This window comes from Limulus polyphemus, unplaced genomic scaffold (genome assembly GCF_000517525.1).
Source record: "Limulus polyphemus unplaced genomic scaffold, Limulus_polyphemus-2.1.2 Scaffold40, whole genome shotgun sequence".
NCBI lineage: Eukaryota > Metazoa > Arthropoda > Merostomata > Xiphosura > Limulidae > Limulus > Limulus polyphemus.
This window is the reverse complement of record NW_013665650.1, coordinates 646,053-658,667: the sequence shown is the minus strand read 5'-3', so window position 1 is coordinate 658,667 and position 12,615 is coordinate 646,053. Positions and strand designations below refer to the sequence as shown.

General features: G+C 34.6%; 1 long non-coding RNA gene across 3 annotated transcripts in view; it reads right to left on the bottom strand.

Moving 5' to 3' along the window:
- LOC111086334 overlaps positions 1-2,113 on the bottom strand; it is an 87,543-nt gene extending 85,430 nt beyond the window's left edge. For all 3 annotated transcript variants that reach the window (XR_002611048.1, XR_002611047.1, XR_002611053.1), the window contains exon 1: positions 1,769-2,113. This is a non-coding gene — a long non-coding RNA (uncharacterized LOC111086334). The remainder of the gene's footprint in view (positions 1-1,768) is intronic.
- Between the last annotated feature and the right edge of the window lie 10,502 nt (positions 2,114-12,615).

Genomic DNA, 12,615 nt, shown 5'->3' with positions numbered 1-12,615 from the left:
CATTTAAGCCGTCTCCAGCCATTATTAGTCTCAAAGTGGGTTCCTCGTCATCGAATTTAGAATACTGAATAAAGTCTGTGCCAAGAACAAAAACAACATTATTAGAATATCTATGTCTTGTATTTGAAAATACTTTTTATTGCGTTCGATATGCAATAACAGAATATCTTAGGATTTAATAAGAGGATTGATGCTTTTATATATATCATATATAATAGGGACCATAGGTGGCGAAATCGAGGAAAATAGGGTCAATTACCTAAATTTTGACCTAGTATTTAAGTGCTCCTTTATATGGGAAATGGAGACTTGTGTATAACTATAAAAAAAAATGGCTGTGGTCCCGATTCTTTAACACAATGACTGTTAAACTTCTTCATTCTGTTAAGCTGCGTCCTAAGCAAATTCAGCCATTCTCGAGTTCCTAAAAAAAAAGTACTTTCTTCGATAATATCTAACTACGTGACTTGTAGATTTCAAGAAGGGATACTTGGCCAAGACGAAATATGTTAGTAGTGTTTTCAGAAACTGGGACATTTTTATTTCGTATATTGTTTTTTGTCTCTCTTCATAACGTCCACAGATACTGGTTACTGTTGCTATATATGGTCATTGTTTTTATCTACTGTAGAATATAACAAATATAATATTCAACGTAGTCTTATTGTGAAAACTGTAACAAATGACCTAAGATAATTTATTTTATGTATATATATATATACGTACATACATCTGCATTAATGGATTCAAAACTTAGTCACAACAACACTCACATTGCCTATTTATCTAACTAAATATCTGTTTGTCGACTGAAACTGCCTATTATATATTGGTGTATATTGATCCTCTTCTAACATTATTACTTGTTACATTGTAGTCACAAGCTCTAGACAGCGTGTTTCTGACCATGACATTACTAATTGTGTACCTACTGCTACGTGCAGTGTGTGTGAGATGATCTATGCAACCCTGACGTCAATTATTTAAAGTAAAACAGCGTGTTCATTCTAACGAAGCTAGAACAACAACAAAAATAAAAAAAAGAAACAGACTGCTACTTTCAATTATATTGTTTTCCAACAATAAATAAGTTTCATCTTGCAAAAAACGTTTTGTTTATAATCCTCGTTTTAACCTTTAATGGAAAGGCAACAAGTTTACAGAATATATTCCATAAAGAAAAAAAAGTTATGTTTTTTTTTGTTACAGATTTCGCGCAAAGCTACACGAGGGCTATCTGAGCTAGCCGTCCCTAATTTAGCAGTGTAAGACTAGAGGGAAGGCAGCTAGTCATCACCACCCGCCGACAACTCTTGGGTTACTTTTTTACCAATGAATAGTGGGATTGGCCGTCACGTCATAACGCCCCCACGACTGAAAGGGTGAGCATGTTTGAGGGGACGGGGATTCGAACCCGCGACCCGCAGATTGCGAGTCGAGCGCCCTAACCACCTGGCCATGCCGGGCCCAAGAAAGAAAGAACTAGTAGAAACAACTCGATTCTAATTTGGTTCTTAGTAAAAAAAAATCATTATCAAACAGTGTCTACGAAGCAAATGCTTGATTTATTTGATAGAAGCACAGGATGCAATATAACAAACAACTTCAACTCAACCGAAAAAAATAACAAAAATGCCCCTGAAACTTGTCTCTCCCTTTGTTAAGATTAGTGACTAGAGTATCTTGGATTCTTTATATATATATATATGTCACTTATTTATTATCTTATAAGCATCTTTTGGTTATTCCGAGTAGAAATTTAACTTACCATTTAATAAAAGTGTCAAATAGTTCCCCGGTGGGCCAGCGGTAAGTTTACAATGCTAAAATCCGGGGTTTGATTCCACGCAGTGGGCACAGCAGATAACCCAATGTGGCTTTGCTCTAGAACAAACAAACCAGTGGCAAATAAAACTTAATTGGGAGAGAGATAGCTAGAGCTTATAACCAACTGAAATCAAAAGCTTCGTGTTTTTTCTTATTCACTATAATAATATTATATTATTCACTATAATATCGCACTGCTCCTCTTGGGAGCCATATTCAGTCGCTAATAATTGCTTTGCCTCTATTATGAGACATATGCAATTGTGAATAATCACATAATCCGTTCATTGGGAGATTTGAAATTTTCCCCATGCAATATATGTGCTTCGTTATCCTTAAAGTCACCTTCAGTACAGGAATAAGCAGCTAATATAATACTTTAAAATAATTTATATAAGGCTCCCCTCGTGGCTCAACGGTAAACTTCAGTGGTTATAACGCTAAAATTCAACGTTAGGTGGCAATAAAGCAAGAAGCGCCGTATACGAAATTGAATCCGACAGTTGTATTTAGAATTCTAAAACACAAATCCTTCTGACGATAACAAAATGCTAAACCGTTAAAAATTAGTTTAGTGGAAAAAGAGAAGCACTAATTCACAAGGATAGTAACACGCAAACTTCAAGGTCTTAAAGCGAAAACTTTAAAACATGAAATTCTAAGCTCAGCGGTAGTAGATGTACTGGATAGTTAAACCTACGACTCAACCTGTATATAACTCAACAATTGCAAAACGACAAAGGCCTATTATTTTTATCTCTATAGATCTGTAATATTTAAATACTTAACTGTTTTAAGCAGAACCGTTTTAAGAAAAGTTAAATAGAACACATACATATCTATAGTGGACGTTTATGGATATTTTTCAAGCTAATCAAACACTCAAGGATATAATAAGCTATCAAAGAATGAGTGTGATGACGTAAATGTTACTGCTCAAGTAAATTTCGGGAAGACTAAAGATAGGCTAAATATTTAAACACTAATATAGAAAGTTACAGAAAACGTGAAAACAGTTTATAAATAGGTATAAAAAATGCAAAAGTGACAGATATTACATGCCAATTAAAGCTTTAAGGTGTAGATAAAAAATAAAATAACTGTAAACAATAAGAGTGACTGAATTAAACGCACAGTTTTAAATCCTGCATTATTTATTCTCCTTCGATTGTGATTGTTAGATCAACGTCCTCTACATCTTCATAATATTTGAATGTAACTCTTACTTGATGATATCTTGATACTATGGGTCGAAACATTGTAATTATTCAAATAAACCCTTACCTGCTGTAAACGTTGTGTTTATTGCTTTTTAAAGTAATCGTTAATTTCGTATTTAAGTGATAGTATAAAAACATTTCATTTCGACGTTTTAGCTACTATGAACCAAAAATTGTAAACTCTCACCTGATGATGACTCGAATCTATGAGTCGAAACATTGTAATTATTAAACTTAAACATTTTTAACTGTAGACGCTGCTTTTATTGTATTTTGAATTAACTATTCAATTCAGTTGGTTTCTCAGTAAACATTAGAATTAGCGACTGCTTGTTGCAAGCAGATGCTTAGCAATGTACGGCAGTGTGTTAATTGTTCCTACTTTAATCGTTAACTACGTTATTTTCGTTCTTTGATTGTTTTCACTATAAATACTTCACTTCTCTTCTCGCAATAGGTTCTCTATCTACCACAGGGAATCGAACTCCAACTTTTAATCTGTGAACTTACCACTGTTCACTGGGAGACTATTATTCGCTTATGCCATAACGATTCGAAATTGAAAAGAAACAAGTACTAAAAACGTTCTGTGCTTACAGTTGGTTTTAAATAATATTACATTATGTGCAGAAAAAAAATCAAAATAATCAGTTTGTACGACACGTAATTATCTAGACCCAAACTTGTTTACTGTCTGTGAAATAGTTATTCAGGTAAAGAATACCCATGCTGTTTAATTGCTTATGTCCCTCTTTATCGTCAGTTAAGATTAGTTTAGTTTGTTTTGAATTTCGGGTAAAGCTGCATGAGAGCTATCTACGGGATCCGTCCCTAATTTAACGGCGATAGCTAGTCAACACCACCCACCGTCAACTCTTGGGCTTCCAACAAATAATAGGATTGACCATTACTTTGTAACGCACTCACGGTTGAAAGGACGAACATATTCGGTAACGGGAATTCGAACCCGCGGATTACGAGTCGAGTGCCATAGCCATCAAGCCATCTGTCAGTTAAGAATAACATAACATAATCCACATGCTGTGGACGCCCGCAGGAAGGGGCAAGGGGAATCACTTGCTCCCCCTGGATTTTAAAAAAGAAAAATTACTAGATGTGTAAAATTATTTGTCTATGTTATTGGAAATTTATAAGGTATTTGTATTTCGATTTCATAATTTTTTCAAACTTGAGTTACTTGACCCCCCTAATTTTTTTTTCTGCGGGCGCCCTTGCTACGTGCTCATTCAATAGGTAGTTTTAACACCTTTATGGTACACAAAACAGTGAAACGGACGAATAAATACAGGAAAAGCTTATCAGATAAAAAAATACAACTGAATATCAAAATAAAATATCGCAATAACCCGAGAAAAAGGTAAATGAAACAGATGAATGACTCAAAAATATATATTTATCTTTGTAATTAATCAAGATTGGTATACATTCTAGCTTAAATATTGCGAACCGTGGTGTCTGTTCGAGCGTTCGCCTGTCTCTCGTTTCCCGCTCCATGTTTGAAAAGCAAAGCTCAATATTCACTTTTGAAATGACGGGAGAACAGGTCTGAACAATGCTGATGCCAAATTATTTTGCAAGCAGGATATTCTACACTAAGTTGTTAGGAATTATTGACAGTATCATCCACATTCCAAAATGTGACGTAAATTAAACAATGAAAATGTAGATTTACCGTATGCTATTGTTGGGCAGCTCTTAGCATGACTTAGCATGCTCAACAATTACTTTTCGCGGTGGGTGGTATAAGTAGCTCAGAGCTTTGATTCTGAGTGAAACCAAGAGTACAACACAATTAACCTTTTTAAAGTACATGAAATAATTTAAATTGATAGATTAACTTCAAATTTTACCGTCACTGGGGACGGGTACTTTTGCTTGTAAACGCGGTATGTTTATTATTCGTTAATCTGCTTGAAATTATTTGAGTTATATTTTTTTACATCAGTTATTTGTAAAATTGGAAGCTTTTTCTTAAGAGAGAGTCATTTCTATGAATTCATCAAGTTAATGAAGATTGTGGCCCCTTGTTTAACTTCAGGGTTTTTTTTTTTAGTCATTCAATTGGTTGAGACACAGTAGACCATAAAACTGTAAATGGAATGAATGGTAACGATTCCATAGGTGTGTGAGGAAAAGTTGATTAGAACAGCGGGGAAGAGATCTTTGTCTCAATGAAACTTGTTTGAAAAACTTTAATTCATGCATGACTGATCAGTTAATCTTGAACGTCATTAAGTTGAGCAAGAAGATCCAGTGTCGTTAAACTTAATTTCTTCGTGATCATCATGATAGTATTAGAAATTCGTGCATAACAAATACAAAAAAAAGAAAAACTTTATTGGCTAAATTGTTTATTACGTCAATGCTATGGCAATAAGTAAAATAAAATTTAGTATACTTTTATTTTTAGAACTAATAATTGTAATATGCATTAACAAATCGTCATTCTATTTTAAATTTCACATATGCGAGTTATTTTTTTTGTTTGTTTTGTGCCAAAGAGAGGCAAAGTGTGGAAAGAAGTATATAAAAATGATGTTGCCCGAGAAATGTTAGTGGTGAGTAAAGTGTGTCTTTACTTTTCTAACAGTCAGCATTTATACAGGGAAAACGTAAGATAATTCTATTAATTACTATATATATATATATTGTTAATAGACAATCTACGTGCGTGTAAGTTTTCCCCACTCTCGCTTTCTTTTACATTTGCCTAATAACTTAATAATAGGACGCCTATAAACTCATTTCACTCAACTCAACCGGTTTCGGGGAAAACCGCTGCTTATGGTGTCTTCTCTTAGACAGGGTAATAACCAGCAACTCTGTATGTTAAAAAGTATCCTTAGGAAAAGCTTTTGGATTGCACTTCCTTTGAATTTCTAATAAGAGATTGTAATTTCCCAAAACAAACAAAAAATAAAAAAGTTAAGCCTTTTAATGAGCTTTTTCATTTTGACAATTATTTCTATCACGTATACGTTTATAAAACAGGTTATAAAATTGTAGAAAGATAGTGAAGCAAGACAAGATGATTCAAAATTATAGATAATTTCAATACATTATTGTTATTATTATGGCATATTTACGTTCCTGTTACGTCCTCCGTCGTTTGTTTTGTGTCCTCCAGTGGCACAGCGGCATATCTACGGACTTACAACGCTAGAAATCGAGTTTCGATACCTATGGTGGGCAGAGCACAGATGGCCCATTGTGTAGCTTTGTGCTTAACTACAAACAAACATAAACTTTTGAAGTACGAGGATATTGTAATTATGTTTTATTTCTGTGATTTATGTCGTTCATCAAATGAATTATTTGGAATTTCAGATGAATTGGAAGGCATGATGATTATAATTATAATTAGATATTGATGAAAGTCAGTGGTCTTATTCTGAAGTCATGGCGTATCATTTTTGTTTGGCTGCTTCTTATGATTCAAGAAATTTTGAAAGGATACTCTTTAAAGTTTTAAGTAAAAATATAATAACTCTATAGTAAATGTCGCCAAATGACCTTGACCGTAAACAACAATCTTTTTTTTTTCTTTCCTGAATAATGATCGATATTGCAAGGATTGAATGTGTTAAAATCTCAATTTAAAATCTGGTAGTCATGCTCACATTGCTCCACAGTGGCTCAGCGGAGAGTGTGAGGGCTCATATTGCTAAAAACCGGGTTTTGATACTCTTGTTTGGCACAACACAGATAACCCAATGTGTACCTTTGCGTTTAACAATAAACAAACAAACATGCTCACATTAATAATATCGCTATTGTGTTTAACTGATCTAATTTCGAATTATGAATATTTTATGATAATGTTTGGTAAAAATTAAATTATGATAATGATCAGAAAGAGACATTTTAAACAAGAGTCCACGTGTTCTTGGTATAACATTAAATCAGGGCTAAACGAGATGAATATATATCTTAAACTTAGTTTTTTGTTAAACTTATACGACGCTAACGCTAGGAAATTATTATTTTTGTGTTATTTGCAAGTGAAGCATAAAATAAGTTATTAATTTAATAATTAGACTTAGATGATAGTACAAGTTGTTAATCATAACAACGGTTGCTCTACAACGTTGATATTACTGTAAGATCGTCGGTATGACAAAAAAGAAAGAAAGAAAAAAGATTACAGGGGTGAAAGTCGTTTGTTCATCATGAAATAAAAATCTAGCTTACTTGATTTTTCTGTGCTGAACTTGAAAACTGTATGCGGTTTGACTCTTTAAAATGTCCTATATTAGCAGCTCTTAAAGAGTTAACCGTTTATCTCAGTTAGCATAGCATTTGCCTCGTAACATTTGAATTCCCCTCATCCACACCAAAAATGTAAATAATTGAAAAATAGCGAAGGACATGAACCTTTTATGGAAAGACAGTACAACATTTAGTCTGAAACATTTTTGATTCTTCGTTTTAACAAGCCCCCCAGTGGCACAGCGGTATATCTGTGGACTTACAATGCTATAGAATCCAGGTTTCAATACCCGTGGTGAGCAGAGCACAGATAGCCCATTGTGTAGCTTTGTGCTTAATTACAAACAAACAATGCGATAAAATCGCTTCCCCGTTCGAATCCCCGTCACACCAAACATGCTCGCCCTTTCAGCCGTGGGGGTGTTATAATGTGAAGATCAATCCCACTATTCGTTGGTAAGAGAGGAGCCCAAAAGTTGGGGCCCGGCATGGCCAGGTGGTTAGGGCGCTCGACTCGCAATCTGAGGGTCGCGGGTTCGAAGTTTAAATATTTAATTTACCGTTTTTATAAAGAATCGATGTGAAACATGTAGAGGGAAGGTCATGCTATCCTGAGGGCAGGAAATTACGTCATTATTTTCCTCTTTCATAGCATACGTGGGTGTTTGATGAAAGAATCAAACAGTTTAAAGCTGAATAAATATCTCCAACAAGACCAAATTCTTTTGGCTTAAAATCTCAAGAGGGAAATAAAGCAATGTATCTGAAAGTTTTAGCCACAAAGTTTTTTATTTCTTTACTTTTAAGCTGCTCATTCTATTCTTCACTTTGTTTTTTTCAGCATTTTAATTATGATAGTTTTATCATCAGCACTATTTCTAACCTATGTATAATGTTTTATATTTTATAATTGGCTTGGCTATGTATTGATGAAATGATATAAAAATCAGCCCTTTATTTATAACTAACCATACAACGCAAATAAAGCTATGTCTGAATAAGTATAATCAAACGACTGGAGCCAACCACAATTTCTTCTTATAACCAAACAATTAGAACAAACTATAATGTATCTTTATAACTATAACTAAAGAACAAAAACAAAACGTAAATTATTTTTATAACTACTGCAACCAGAAAACTAGAACATAATTCTAATTATAACTAGAATCATAGAACTGGAACAAAATATAGCGCGTCTTTATAATAACAAACATACAACTGGAACAAAACATAGCGGAGTACATTATATTAAAACGATTTCGGAGCCTCATCACGTCATAACAGTCCATATCGCCACGTCTGATCATGCTCTATATGGTGGTCGTGAAGCGTAGTTTCCATTGCAAAAGGCTCCGTCATAAAGCTGTCATGTCCTAAGCACACAACTTCTCCCTCCGAGTTTGTTCCCCAGTGGCACAGCGGTATGTCTACGGATTAACAACGCTAGAATCCGGGTTCCGATACCCGTGGTGGGCAGAGCACAATAAGCCCATTGTGTAGCTCTGTGCTTATTTACAAATAAACAAACAAACAACCCCTCCTAGTTTACTATAATTCAACTAGTGTACTAGGACGACGTTTTCCTAGCGCTCGTATCAACAGTCCGATCGCACGGAAATTCATAGACGACGTGATTGGTATGCCTTGATATTGAACAGCATTAATAGTCGTTTCACTCTTTAGCTTGAGGTATGTGACAGTTGAACGGACATGTTGTAGAAGCAGCTTGTGTACACGTCACTTATATCGCTTTTCGAAACGGAGATCCTTCTTGATTATATTTGTTACCTGTGACACGTGGGCAGTTTTGGTATTGATCTTTTTGTTCGTGCTTGTTACAAGACGCTGCGCTTTACTTACCACATTACACTACCCACGTAACGCCAAGTAATGTCAAAATGTAGATCTGATACATCCCGTTCTACTGCGATTTACATCGACTCTGATTGTCACGTGATTTGCTGATTTACGTATTCAAAATGGTTTTAATATCTCATACTCAAATCTTTGAAAAACCAAACAACTAGTATAAAACATAACATTGTTTCATAGCTATAACCCAAGACAGAAATATAAAAACATAACTCCTCTTTATAACGATGGTTGGACGTGGCCAGTGGCTAGTATGTTCGAACTAGGAATATGCGGTTTATGGTTCTTGGCCCGTTGCCGCATAAACACGCCTTGCACTTTGAAGCCTTGGGTGCGCTATAAAAGTGAAGGTCAAATCCAACTATTAGGTTAGACAAGAGTAATCCACGAGTTGGCGTTGGGTGCTATTGACTAGCTGCCTTCTTTCTAGTCTATCAGTCTAAAATTAGAGACGAGTGCTAATAATATAGGCCTTTGTGTTGCTTTGCGCGAAAATTCTTAAAGAAACTTTATAACTATAACCAAACCAAAGGACACCAAACAAAGCTGGCCACATGAAGTATATAACCTGTTATATCGATATAACTAAACCCAACAGGTTCAGAGCTGGTGCCTCCATAGCTTACCGCAGCTGCTACATAACCTGTTATATCGATATGATTCAACCCAACAGATTCAGAGCTGGTGCCTCTATAGCTTACTGCAGCTGCTACATAACCTGTTATATCGATATAACTAAACCCAACAGGTTCAGAGCTGGTGCCTCCATAGCTTACCGCAGCTGCTACATAACCTGTTATATCGATATGATTAAACCCAACAGGTTCATAGCTGGTGCCTCTATAGCTTACTGCAGCTGCTACATAACCTGTTATATCGATATAACTAAACCCAACAGGTTCAGAGCTGGTGCCTCCATAGCTTACCGCAGCTGCAACATAACCTGTTATATCGATATAACTAAACATATCAGGTTCATAAATGATATATATATATTACCGTAACTGGTACATAACTTGCTACAATAAGTATGCAGTATAGTTTGTCGGGAAATTTTTTACTATCGGACATTTTGAGTTGCTGTTATCAGATTTGAACTAAAAAATTAAAGGGAATGGAGCTGGCCAACAGCACCCAACGCCAACTCATGCCACTATGTAATATTAAATGAAATACCAATAAAAGCTAAGTATTCGTTGTTGTTTTTTTTTATTCAATTCTCAGAGCTGGAGAATACAATAGCTAACTTGGATTAATGTGCTTAGATTGTGCAATTTAGTTTTAATTTATTAGCCAGGTGGTTAAGGCGCTCGACTCCCCGCCACACCAAACATGCTCGCCCTTTCAGCCGTGGGGAAGTTAAAATGTGACGGTCAATCGCACTATTCGTTGGTAAAAGAGTAGCCCAAGAGTTGGCGGTGGGTGGTGATGACTAGCTGCCTTCCCTTTAGTCTTACACTGCTAAATTAGGGACGGCTAGCGCAGATAGCTCTCGTGTAGCTTTGCGCGAAATTTGTTTGGCTTATTGCTTTGCTACCAAGCAGATATGTTACAAAATTAATAGGCCTATTCGTTAACTGTTAAGACATTGATGTCTGGAAAGACGGCAAAATGAAACAACAGTGTGAGGCCCGATTACTACTATTAAGTAAAATACTTATCTTCGTTTACAGTTACAAAGACAAGAAGCATCTGGCTAATTTAGTTAAGCCTTTATAGGTTTTCTTCTGAGATTGTAGTTTAAAATATTAATATTCTTCTTAATTTCTTATACATATCTTGATTAATTTGAAGTTATTTTAATAATACAACGGTTAACTTGGATTAATTTGTGCAGTTATACAGCAAGTTGATGATGTTAGGCTATGCTTATGTTTGTTCACTCTGTTGTTAAAGTGTGGAGCATGAATTAACGGTCTTGAAATACACTTCTTTATATTATATGCGCAATTACTTCTTACTTACTCCGGGAACTTGCTGTAAAACTACTACAAAATAATAATAATTTGAATAGTTAGATATAGTAAAAATTAATTAATTAATAACATACTAACTTATACAAAACCATAGCTGTAGGTTGATGCTGACCGGTTGCTTCCCTGTGGTGGGTTGTTCAAAATTAAAGACGGCGCCATTCTACCTGTACTGCATACTGACAAATATACTGCGGCAGGACTTCATAATCGGAGAGCCTGTGCTTTGGCCGATGTTAAAAACTCTCTAGCGTGTAACCATAAAAACAGGAACATAATATTCAAGGTAAGGTATCCGATAGTAAAAACATTCCTGATTGTTTCCTCTTGCCAAACATGTCTCTCAAACAACCTAGTTTCTGTTTTTAAAACGATCAAAACAGCATGTATATAAAATCTAACATGTTTATTACTAGCAACAGCTGGCAGAAATCCTGGCTTCTGTGTAAAACTAACTATAAAGTGTACAAATCTGACGCTACTTTTAACTAATAGCAACTGGAACAAAATCTGGCTTTTGTGTGTAGCTAATTATAAATAACACAAACCAGGTGGTTCTTTTTAACTAACGATAACTATTAAAAAAATAGCCTGTTTCATTTTCATTGTACGTTTAATTAAGGATTTATACAAAAACCTGGAACGTAAAAATATAAGTAGATTTGTTCGGAAGCTGGTCAAAAATATTTATTTTAAAAGCATATCATGAAATTCTCTCGAAACAGTTTCAAGATAATCAGATCTGCCAGGTAATTTTACATACTTATTACGAGAGTCACGTATCCAGTAAGTGAGGTTGAGAAAGAGAATCAACCATTCAGCTCTAAGTCCTAGAATGACTGTTGTTTTGAAACGTTCAGACCATCACAAATGAACCAAGGACAGATTATATCTTGAAAGCAGTAGGCAGGAATAACTCTTGTGAAACAAATGCAGCTACAGCCTGATAAAATCTGATAATATAAAAAACTGTTAAAATCGCTGTAAAGAAAAAAAAACAAGTTGTGGTTAAATTTTCGCCTGGACGTCCTTGATCGGGAATACTTGGCCTAACTATTGAATTAACTTTTATTAATTATTTCTTGGTCTAACTTTTGAATTAATTTGGATTAATTATCGGAATGGCTCAACTAGTAATCCTGCGGCCACAAAAAATTATTAACAATTGATAAGGATTCAAGTAAGTTATTATTTTCTCTTAGAACAGGTTTCTATGAGTTTCTGTTAAAAAACAAATTCAATTAAGTTCAGTACTTTTCATGAACGCTATTAAAACTTGTTTCGTAAAGAAAAACAGTTAATCTATATTTACATTTATCAACATGAATAATTATCCGGAAAATAAAACGATCAACATTGAATAGATATTAGTAATTTAGACATTTTACTTAAAAGGTAATTTGGGAAATATATTGAAAATTAGATTCGTAAATGTTTAAACAAATAAAACACAGAAACTAAATATGGAGCAATATCAAACTGGTGTATTT